Here is an 11603-nt window from a genome sequence, read left to right on the forward strand (position 1 = left end):
GCAAGGCAAGTGTACTTCTAGTACATTTGTTAATTCTTAGTCTTAAGATTTCTACAGGTGTTGGTTCAGCTGCAGCCAGAAGCAGGTGCCCCTTTCTGGGAGGTGGTATAAAATCTTGTGAACACCAAGGCCACACTAGTCTATGCTCCATCCAGCTAGACTCCAATTATGGACATAGATTCGCATATTTTGATTATAGTAGTAGCTCCTGTTCTTTCTCAAATGAAGCCTAACATGTCTGTGCAGGTGAGGGCTAATCTAACACTTCAAAACTTTCTTTTATATCAGGCAGAGAAATAGACTGCCATCTCACTGTATGTTCTCAAAACTTTGCTAAGGTAGAACTATGTTTAATTTGATATATTGAGGCTATTTAAACCTTCAAAACCTCAGCTTCTGCGAATTAAATGATTTCAGAAGAAACACTTTCAAAGCCTTTTTTTCTTTTAATTCAAAAGCAATTTAAGAAATCCCAAGTTACCCAAGGTCACAGGTATTAAAATGTAATTACTTGATAGATACACTATTGTTTTAGACGTTGCTTCTCAGATGAGAAGCCAAGTAAAATGTCAGTGTGGAAATAAAGAAACAAACGTTCAAATAAAGCTGGAGGACTTCAGAAGACAAAACAATAGGAAGTTATTAGAATTGGGTAGTGGAATTAATCATCAAGGGAAACGTAGGTCATTTTCTATATATATAATAAAAGTTACATATCCTGAGGAGAGAAAATCTGATTGAATTGGTATGCAGGTATCTGGAAGTAAAGCAATTTTGATCAGCCACCCAAAAATAGATTTGAACCCCAAACCAAAAAAAATTAAAAAATAAAAAATAAAAATAAAAGACTTTCAAGTTGAGGAAAAATGTGAGACCAGACATAACCAGGATGTCTTCATTTAAGTCACATGTGATTGCTTGGCACAGTTCATCCACTATGAAATTCTGATGTACAACTGGACTATCTTAGCAAGACAGGCTTTCTTTTTCTTCTTCTTTTTCTTTTTCTTTTTCCTTTTCTTTTTCTTTTCTTTTCTTTTTTTTTTTTTGTTGTTGTTGCTGTTGCTTTTGTTTTTGTTTTGTTGTTGTCTCATTTTGTTTTGTTTTGAGAAGGGTTTTTCTGTGTAGCCCTGGCTGCCTTGGAACTTGCTCGGTAGATCAGGCTGGCCTCACACTCAGAGATTTTGATAACTCTGATTCAAAAATTTAGAGGTGGGCGGGTGGCCCCATCCCTCAAATGGAGTCCATGTCTATCTACTGGAGGTGTTCTCTTCAGGTTCTATCTCCCCACTGATGGGCATTTTGGCTAAGGTCATCCCTATTAGGTTCTGGGAGCCTCTCACATTCCTGGTATCTGGGATTTTCTATTGGTTTACACACACCCCATGCCCCACCCCACATTGCTGCATATTTCTATTCATGCTCCTGGCCCTCTAGGCCTCTCTCCTGTCCACCCACCCCCTCCTCCACCTAATCCTGCTCCTTTTTATTCCTTCTCCTTCCCTCTCCCACCCAGATCCCTCCCTTTCTCTGCCTTCCATGATTATTTTATTCCTCCTTCTAAGTGGAACTGAAGCCCAGTGTGAGTAAAGTTAATTGTTTCTCACTTGGATTATACCTCACAAATATTTAGACAACTCAAGTTGTTTCCATACTCTAAGGGAGGCAGGTCAAGTTAGAAAAGGCAACTGGAAATTTCAACAACAACAAAAGACCAAGGTGTCTCTTGGCTTGTCCCTAAGCTCATGAAATCCCAAGGATAAAAGACACAAGACATTCCCCCTAAACTGAATGTCCTTCCCTTCTTCCTGTGTATCTCTGTGTCAGGCTTCCTGACTTTCTCTTATTCCCTATGTTCATTCCCTGTCAACTGGTTACTTGCTCTGCCTCTTGACTTACGGTTGACTTTATTTAGCACTGTTTGCAATAAACAGAAAGCTCTTGGGCAGGATTATATACTAGGGTTGAGCCACACCACAACTTAGAAATAACACAATCGGTTCACAGTGTGATCAAATATCCTGCAACATTTCTTTCCTATGTGATCCTACATTTGTAACATTGACAATATCACATATTGCTGAACATAGAAACTCAGGAAGCTCTGAACAACCCCAAAGCTTGTGCCTTACCCCTGAGAGATTCTCCTTTTCCTGGGAAGTTTCTAGTTATCTGTCATTCTTTAAGCTCTCTAGAAGAATACATTATATATTCAGAGTTGAGAAGTATTTGGTTAAATGGTGAAAACTATAAATATGATCACTAGAACATGCTCAGATTTTGCTTCTGTGTTTGTACTAGTTTGTCATTCTTTATGTAAACTTCAATATTAACACCTACAGTACACAAGTCTATAAAGTCCCATTGAGAGTCATCTGTCAAACTTATACTGTGTCATCAGAGCCAAAATTATAAACACTGTGTCAAGAACGACAGATCTTTCATTTTCTGCACCTCCTTGGACTCTTAATCAATCTGAAACAACAGAACCTTAGTAAGAAAATGCCTCCATAAGATAAGGATGTAAGCAAGCCTGTAAGGCATTTCTTAATCAGTGATTGATGGGGGAGGGCGCCCATTGTGGGTGGAGCCATTCCTAGCTGGTGGTCCTGGGTTCTAAAAGAAAGCAGGTTGACCAAGCCATGAGTAGCAAACCAGTAAACAGCATCCCTCCATGGCCTCTGCATCAGCTCCTGTCTGGAGGTTCCTGCCCTGTTTGAGTTCTTTTTTTTTTTTTTAATTGAATATTTTCTTTATTTACAATTCAAATGTTTTCCCCTTTCCAGGTCTCTCCCCTCTGGAAACCCCCTATCCAATCTTTCCTCCCTCTATGAGGGTGCTCTCCCACCCACCCTCCAACTCCCCACTTCCTGCCCTGGCATTCCCCTACACTGTGGAATGGAACATTCTCAGGCCCAAGGGCTGCTCCTCCCACTGATGTCCAACAAGGCCATCCTCTGCCACATATGCGGCCAGAGCCATAGGTCCCTCCATGTGTATTCGTTGGTTGGTGGTCCAGTCCCCGGGAGCTCCAGAGGGTCTAGCCTGTTGACACTCTTGCTCTCTCCATGGGGCTGCAAACCCACTCAGCTCCTTCAGTCCCTTCTCCAACTTCTTCATCGGGGACCCTGAGCTCAGTCCAATGGTTGGCTGCAAGAGCATCCACCTCCTTATTTGTCAGGCTCTGGCAGAGCCTCTCTGGAGATAGCCATATTGGGCTCCCCTCAAGCAAGCACTTCCAGGCATCCACAATAGCATCCGGGTTTGGTGGCTATATATCGGATGGAACCCGAGATGGGGCAGTCTCTGAATGGCCTTTCCTTCAGACTCTGCTTCACACTTTGTCTCCATTTTCCTTCCTGTGAGTAATTCGTTCACTCTTTTAAGAAGCACTGAAGTATTCACACTTTGGTCTTCCTTCTTCTTGGGCTACATATGGTCTGTAAATTGAACCTTGAGTATTCCTTGTCCTTACTTCCTTCGATGATGAACAGTGATATAGAAGTTCAAGCCAAATAAACCCTTTCCTCCCCAACCTGCTTTTTGGTCATGGTCGTTCATTGCACCAAATAAAAATCCTAACTAAGACACACACAAATCAAACACTTACTGAAAATAAATCATAAAGAAGTTTATTTTAAAATAATTCTTTGGTATACATATACTTTTACTATATAATAAAGATTAAAACTTTTTGTATAATAATGTGGGTTTTTTAACAAAAATAATTAAATCTAGGATGATGATTTAATGCCAGATCATACAGAACATCTTCAATATTTTTTCAAGGTTGATAAATAATCTGGTTTTATAATTGTTGATATTGAGAGTGAAATTTTATGTAAATATGTGATATAAAATTGTAAAATACATGTAGGATAACTTCAGAAATTGTTGAAAATTCTGTCCCAGTCTCGTTCAGTGTCTGTTCTCCAATAAATTCAAGTCAGTATCTCAAACAATAACTTTTTGTGTGAGGCACACCTGTGTGGTTTATGTATGTGTTCACATGCATGTGTTCATGCATGTGTGTGACAGTGTTGTGTGTAAACCAAAGATGTCTTCAATTGCTCTCCTCTTTATCTTTGATACAAAGTCTCTTAATTAACCTGGAACTTGTTGCTTTGGCTAGGCTTTCTGGCTAATGAGACTAACCCTCTCTCAGCATCCCTACTGCCAGCACAATGGATTTTTTTAACATGGCTATAAAAATAATACTATAAAAACTTCAGGGAAATTTATGGCTCTGATAAGTATGATGAGGGAGGGAGTGTGGTTGTTTGAATGAGAATGGCCCACAGAGGCTCATATGTTTGAATGATTGGTTCAGAGTTGATGGTACTAATTCCATATGGCTTTGTTGGAGGAGGTGTGTCACAAAGAGTAGACTTTGAGGTTTCAATAGCCCATACATCCAAATGATAATCTCTATCTCCTCTATCTTTTGCATATGGATCAAGATGTAGGCTGTCAGCTACTGCTGCAGTACCATCCCTGCCTGTCTGCTGCCATGCTCCCCACAAGGATGGCCATGGTCATATCCCTCTGATACTGTAAACCAGCCCCCGAAGCTCTTTCTTCTATATGTTGCCTTGGTCATGGTGTCTAACCACAACAATAGACAAGTGACAAGAGGTGACCTAAATTCAAAAGGAGAAAAAACATGAGTTCTATCTCATATTTGGATCCTAGCCTGTAATGTTTATGTATATAAAAGAGTGCAAACTGGGGTAAACCCTAAAAACACTAGAAAGGAGATCAAAGAGATAAAAGAGATACTGAAGAGGAGGGGAGAGGCAAAAGGACACATGTCATGTGAAGGCAGAAAGGAGACTAGGGAAGAACACAAAGAGAGAAAGGAGTGTTCAAGATGAGGGGAGAAACACTCTACTAAATTACACTTCGTTTGAAAGTTACAACATTGAGTAGCATGGATTAAATTTCCATTACTCTCACCAGCATGTTGTACACAGTAATGTTTGACATTCTTATCACCTAAGGCTTTCCTCCTCATTTTTCTCTTTGTATTCTTTTACTTATTAAGTTTCATGAATGCCAAGGGAGCAAACATGTTTCCATTTACTGAAATGGCCATGGAACACTGTGTGCTCAGACACAAAAATCTTCCTGCTTATCAGCCCATTTAAAGATTTAGCATGATATAATGGCAAATTTTATTTCTTACTCTTGAATGGAAAAGTTAGCATACTCTTAGACCCTAATTCTTCCATTAACTACATAGCTCCATCCCTACCAACAAGAGGCTGGCCCTGGCTTAAATCCCTAAGATCCCTAGGAGCACCTATTATAATGGGACTAAAGCACAATGTATGTAAAAGCAAAGCTTCTTTGCCTAGGCTAGGGTTATATTCTGTGCATTCTTTGGATTCCTCCATATTGTCTGATGGGCTTTCCAAGGATCTCCTTCCCAAATTAAAGGGTAGATAGAGCTGGTCCTTTTTTTCCTAGTTATGTTGGAGAAAGATGACAGTAGAAAGCAAGGAAAAGAAACAAAGTAGTACAGGGAGCTGTCCAATATAGGTCTCCATCTCAAAGAGCCATCATATGAAATGGTTGCTTCCAATCTCCTTAGTGGTACAGGAATCCAACCAACATAGATTAACACCTCAGAAGCCATCGTGTGAAATGGTCACTTCTGATCTCTTTGTAGTCCTCTGAAACTTGTCCCATCATTCTGGGTTTAGCCTTGTGGTCTAGTTCATGTCCCTGATGACTACACTGGAGATTGATTCCTTTTTTGTGGAATAATAGAAGTACAGATATGAGTTTCCTGAGCCACAGTCTAATATTCTCTATCCATGAGATTTGAACAGGTCAGGCTGCCTCATTTGATCGCAAGTTTCCTTATTTGTAATATAAAGAGGAGTGAATTGTTAGTCAGCTTCCCATTACTATGAAAATAAAATAACTGAGAAAATCAACTTAAATGAGGAAGGATTTTGTATCCATGTTTCAAGGATTTCAGTACAATGGTCCCTTGGTCCCATCACTTGGGGCCTGAGATGAGGCCAAGCATTATGGTAGAAAGCAAATGGTTAACTAAATATGCTTATATCATGCCAGGGGGAGGAATAAATGATGAGCCTATCAGTAACTTTATCTACTGATAAGACAAAGACTCCTCATAAATCTATCACTTCCCAAGGGTCTAATCCCTAACCACTGCCATATTAAGGAATATGCTTTCAACACATAAACCTGCTATAACAGTTGAATTGAATGGTCCCAACATTCCTCTTCATTCTAAAATAATATGTTTTCAAAACATCCTGAATTAAGTTTTACAGTTTCAATGCCATTAAAAACTGGTAAATTGTTTTCAAAAATCACTGATAAAAATTATGTATGGTCAATCTTCTTTTATCATTATGTTTCAGGAGCCAATTCCCAGCCAGAGCTAGGCTGCATGCCAGGATCAATGATGTGTGGAGAAAGGGCTTCTCCGTGGGAAGTATGACTGTACTTGTACAAGATGGAATGGATAGATTCTATGATTCATTTAAAAACTGTTCACAAAAATGTATTTTCTCTTCATAAGAGAGTACCATATGACATCTCTTGTCATACAGGGCATTCTTCCCATTGCACTGGCACTGAACTTGGCTATCTGGCTCGTTTAGTCAACAGTATATGTAAACATATAACTTAGTTCAAATCTGAGTGAAAACACTGATTTTATTTGATCCAGCCAGGTCTCTTTCTGCTATGACCTTGTGCCACAAGAAGGGCACATCTCATTAATGGCCATTTCTTCAGTCAGAGTCACAGAATCAAATGACACCTGTGGTGGCTGATTTTGACATGCAATCTGAACCAGAACCGTAATTACGAAGCCACAGCTACAAACATGTAAAGTAAGAAATAAATCTTGTTAGTATAAGCAGGAAATATTGAGGTGGCTTACTGTTATCCAATAGCATACAACAGCATCTGCTACAGCTCCAATAATAAAGAACATTAAAAATGTGCTGCCTGCTGATTGGTAGCTGACCTATTCACCCATTAGCTCTGTTTCTAGCCTTACTTCTCTGCTGTTCCTTACAAAACGTTCTGTTAAAAAGTTACTTGGTTACCCTCTCTACCTTCTCCCCCTTCACCGAGCCTGTAACTTGCTCCTGTCAGACTTTTGTACCACTCTTATTAAATACAGCAGTAAATTCTCTTTGCCAAATATGATGAGCAATCATCTCATTTCACATCCGTGCAGCATCAATGTGGTTGACAATCTCTTTCTTTAGCCTTTCTTTCTTAATCCTTCACATTCTCCCTAGTGAGTCCATTATTGACCCTGGAACTTGCAACTCTGACCACGCCCTTCCACGTGCTGGGATTCCATGTGTGCTCCACCGTGCCTGCCACCAGCAGAGAAGTGAGGCTAGAAACAGAGCTAATGGGTGAATAGGTCAGCTACCAATCAGCAGGCAGCACATTTTTAATGTTCTTTATTATTGGAGCTGTAGCAGATGCTGTTGTATGCTATTGGATAACAGCATTTTCTCGACGTGGCTTTGGAAATTTCATCCTCTTTTTCTTCCCATATTCCCTTTTCCATCCTCCTGTTTTCCTTCTGTCTTTCTTTCTACCCTCCTCCTAAGGTGGAAAAACTTACAGCAGGCAGAGATGGGAGTGAGACACGTGAATCATCATAGCACGTCTACTGGCACCCAAGATGGGACATGTGGATGAGAAGAGGTATTTTAGTCAAGCCTTCAGCATACTTAGCAGTGCCCAGTGGTTAGGTGTCTTTAGGAGGGAAGGGGGAAAGCTGCACAGCAACTGCCTGGATAAGGGGACTGATTCTATTTCTTCCCAATCAAAACCCAATAGGTTTTTTTTTTTTAATGAGAATTGAAGACCTGAAACCAAAACTTATGAAAAGTTCAAAGTCTTAGGAGGGAAAGGAAGACGAGAGGTAATGGAAAGAAGGAATACGAGAAGAAAGAGGAAGAGGAGAAGATATAGCAAAGCAAAATGTTATGGTTTTACAAGTAAAGATATTTGCTACCAAAACTGCCAACCTCAGTTCAGTTGCTAGAACCCATGAAGGAGAAAACAAAGCTGGCCTCTGACCTCCAGATGCCCACTGTGGCATGTATGCAAACACACATACATACAAATACGTGGTAAATAAATAATATGTTTTTTTAAAGAATCAGATCTGTAGACCAATTTAAGGCCTACAAAACTGCAGTAGTCAACACTATGGAACTGGTAAAAAATGTAATTTGATGAGACAGAACTGAGTACAAATATGTTGTGTCCGGCCAGCAGATCACAGGTCTGGATTCTAGCCTGGAAAGGCATTTTGGAAACCTGGAAGAGAAGAGGGACCAGGCTGTGCGAGATAAGGACAGAACCAAGACAAGGCTCTGCTCAAGGTTCAATTGTAATGTCAGCAAACATGCTTTATAAAGAAAAGGGGAGGCCCGTCCCTGGCCAAGCAAAATTCCTTTGAAGTAGATAGGTCAAGCCTTTTAGTGGGAACTCGTGCGTTCAAACTCCGGAAGATTCTTGGAAGAGAACCGGTTAGGCCTCAGGCAGGTTGGGCCTCAGGCAGGTAGTGGCACANCAAAGGAGCAGCACAGCAGGTGGCTCTGCTTAAGCTGTGGATGCTCACAGCCAGCCTTGCTAGGCTGGAAGGAGGTAACACAAATAGACTCAGGTGTCATTTTCAGTAGTTTTGTTTTGTTTTGTTATCAAAAGAAATGGTTTATCAATAATTAGTGCTATTATCAACCGGTTAACACTTGAAAGAATGAACATGCCCAAGGCCCTGGGTCTCATCTCAAGCACAGCAAACAAAGAAAAGGAGAGAAGGAGAATGAGGAAGGGAGGTCTGTTCTTCTAAACCACAAATTATCAAAATGTTAAAAAAAAAAAAAAACAGAAAACGGAATGAACCACTTAACTACTAAATTGAATATGTCATTTAAGAACTTCCAAACACTTCATTGTATAAGCACAGATTACCCTAACAAATTCCACCAAATACTGAAAGCTTGATAGACACCAACTTTACATGAGCTGTTCAAGAAACCTGAACAGAAAGGAACATTTTTCAACTCATGGTATGAGGCAGTATTACTCCAGCACCAAAAACAGACAGTGAGTGCAGAAACAGGGAACTAGAAGCTTATGTGTCTCACAAACCAAAATACAAAAATTGTCAACCAGTTAGATATGTGAAGGTGAGGACCACCAAGCCTGATGACCTAAGTCTGATCCTCAGGACCCATGTGGTAGAAGGAGACAAACTGTCCTCTGACCATGCACAGTCTGTCATACACACACACACACACACACACACACACACACACACACACACACATTACATAAATAAGTAAATAAATACAATTTCTAAAATCTTCAACAAAGAGGAAACTCTTATATGCTGCCATTTTGGAAATAAGTCTGGAGGTGTCTCAAAAACTAGATATAGAAATGCTATATGACCCAGTTGAGTACATAGCATGGCACTACTGAGTATAGAGCAAACAGACTTTGTATCCTACTTGTCTTAGTTAGAGTTACTACTGCTGTGATGAAACACCATGACCAAAAGTAGCTTGAGGAGGAAAGGGTTTATTTCACTCACAGATCCTTATTACTGTTCATCATCAAAAGTATCAAGGGCAGAAACTCAAGAAGAGCAGGGACCTGAGGCAGGAGCTGATGCACAGAAGGGTGCTGCTTACTTGCTTGATCCCCATGGCTTGTTTAGTCTGCTTTCTAATAGAACCCAGAGCTACCAGCCCAGGGATGGCCCCACCAACAACGGACTTGGCTCTTCTTCTCAATCACTAATTAAGAAAATACCCTACAAGCTTGCCTTGCAGCCTGATCTTATGGAGACATTTTCTTAATTGAGGCTTCCTCCTTTCAGATAACTCTAGCTTGTGTCAAGTTGACATAAAACTATCCAGCACACTATTACAGAGGTACTGACACATGCATGCTCTCACTTCTGCTCTATTCATAGGAGATAAGATGTGGAAACAACGTGATGCTCATGGACAGATGAATGAATGAGAAAATGTGGTACATGTACACAAAGGGTTATTCCTCCACTCAATATGAATCTGAAGAAAAATAAATCACGAAATTTTTAGGTAAAAGGATAGAACTGGAAAAAATTATTTTGAGTGGGGTAACTCAGGCCCAGAAAGGCAAATACTGACACCGTATGTTATCTCTCTTATATGGATCACAGCTCAAAATCTTTTGTTTGCCTTTAACATGGAACACAAGGGAAGCCAGGAAAGTAGAAATGGGCCTTTTACCAAACCTTGACATTACTACCGATGCCATGTTTTGCTTGCAGAAAGGAGCCTAGCATGGCTGTACTCTGAGAGGCTCTACCAGCAGCTGAATAAGACAGATGCAGATACAGCCAAGCATTGGACTGAGGTCAGGACCCCTATGGAAGAATTAGAGGAAGGACTGAAGGAGCTGAAGGGGATGAAAACTCCATAGGAAGATTAAAAGTATCAACTAACCCAGACCCCTGGGAGCTCCCAGAGACTAAGCCATCAACCAAAGAGCATACATGGGCTGGTCTGTAACTCCATCCCCAACCCCACCCCCACTCCCACCCCCCACCCCTGCATATACAGAGGATTGCCTTGTCTGGTCTCATTGAGAGAGGATGTGGCTAATCCTGTAGAAACTTGATGCCCCAGGGAAGGGGGGATACTGGGGATTAGGAATGAGATGAGAAGGAGCATCCTCTCAGAGGCAAAGGGGATAGGGGATGAGGTGAGGAACTCTGGGAGGGAGGACTGGGAAGGAGGGCAACATTCAGAATGTAAATAAATAAAATAATTTAATATTAATAATAAAGAAAGAAATGGGCCTTTTGAGTTGGAGACAGTATTAAGGAGGGGAAATAATAAATTACACATCAATATGGATCCCAGCAGCAACACAGCTTACAGTAGACATCAACATGGCTTCAGGCTGAAACACAAACTATGGCCATTGGCATTGTCCTCAGTAGTTAAACATGTGCCTCAGACGTCAACCCAGCCTCCAGAGCCCAGTAGAGCATGGGCCTGGCTACCTTTTTTGCTGCATGCCCACCCACAAGGTCAGGGTGCAGGCTACCAAAGTAGTGAATTTTTTATGGTAACATAAGTGAATATCAAATTCAAACAACAAAACATTAACTTCTGCTACTTAGAAGGCTGAGGCAGGAGGATCAAAAGATCCAGGACCTGGGCAACTCAGTGAAACTGAGTTAAAATTCTCCTTTTTTTTAAGGATTGGGTGTGGCTCAGTGGTAGAGCTTGCCTATCAAGTTCAAACCCCAGTTTTGGAGGGGTTTGTTTGTTTGTTTGTTTGTTTGTTTTAAAGTAAGAAGGACTATATACTATCGAGGCTTTGAAGCTGGAGGGCCAAGTGCAAAGACTAGACAGTGGCTCTTAGGTACTATGAGAGAACTCCATACAATGGCCAGAGTAACAGGCATCATGAAGCAGTGCTAACTTTTGCTTCACCAGTGTGAGCTTTTTTTTTTTTTTTTTTTTTTTTTTTTTTGAGATGTGGGTTGTAAGTGTATTGTAGGGTATCTACCAGAAAAGACT

Source organism: Mus caroli, chromosome 17 (genome assembly GCF_900094665.2).
Source record: "Mus caroli chromosome 17, CAROLI_EIJ_v1.1, whole genome shotgun sequence".
Lineage (NCBI taxonomy): Eukaryota > Metazoa > Chordata > Mammalia > Rodentia > Muridae > Mus > Mus caroli.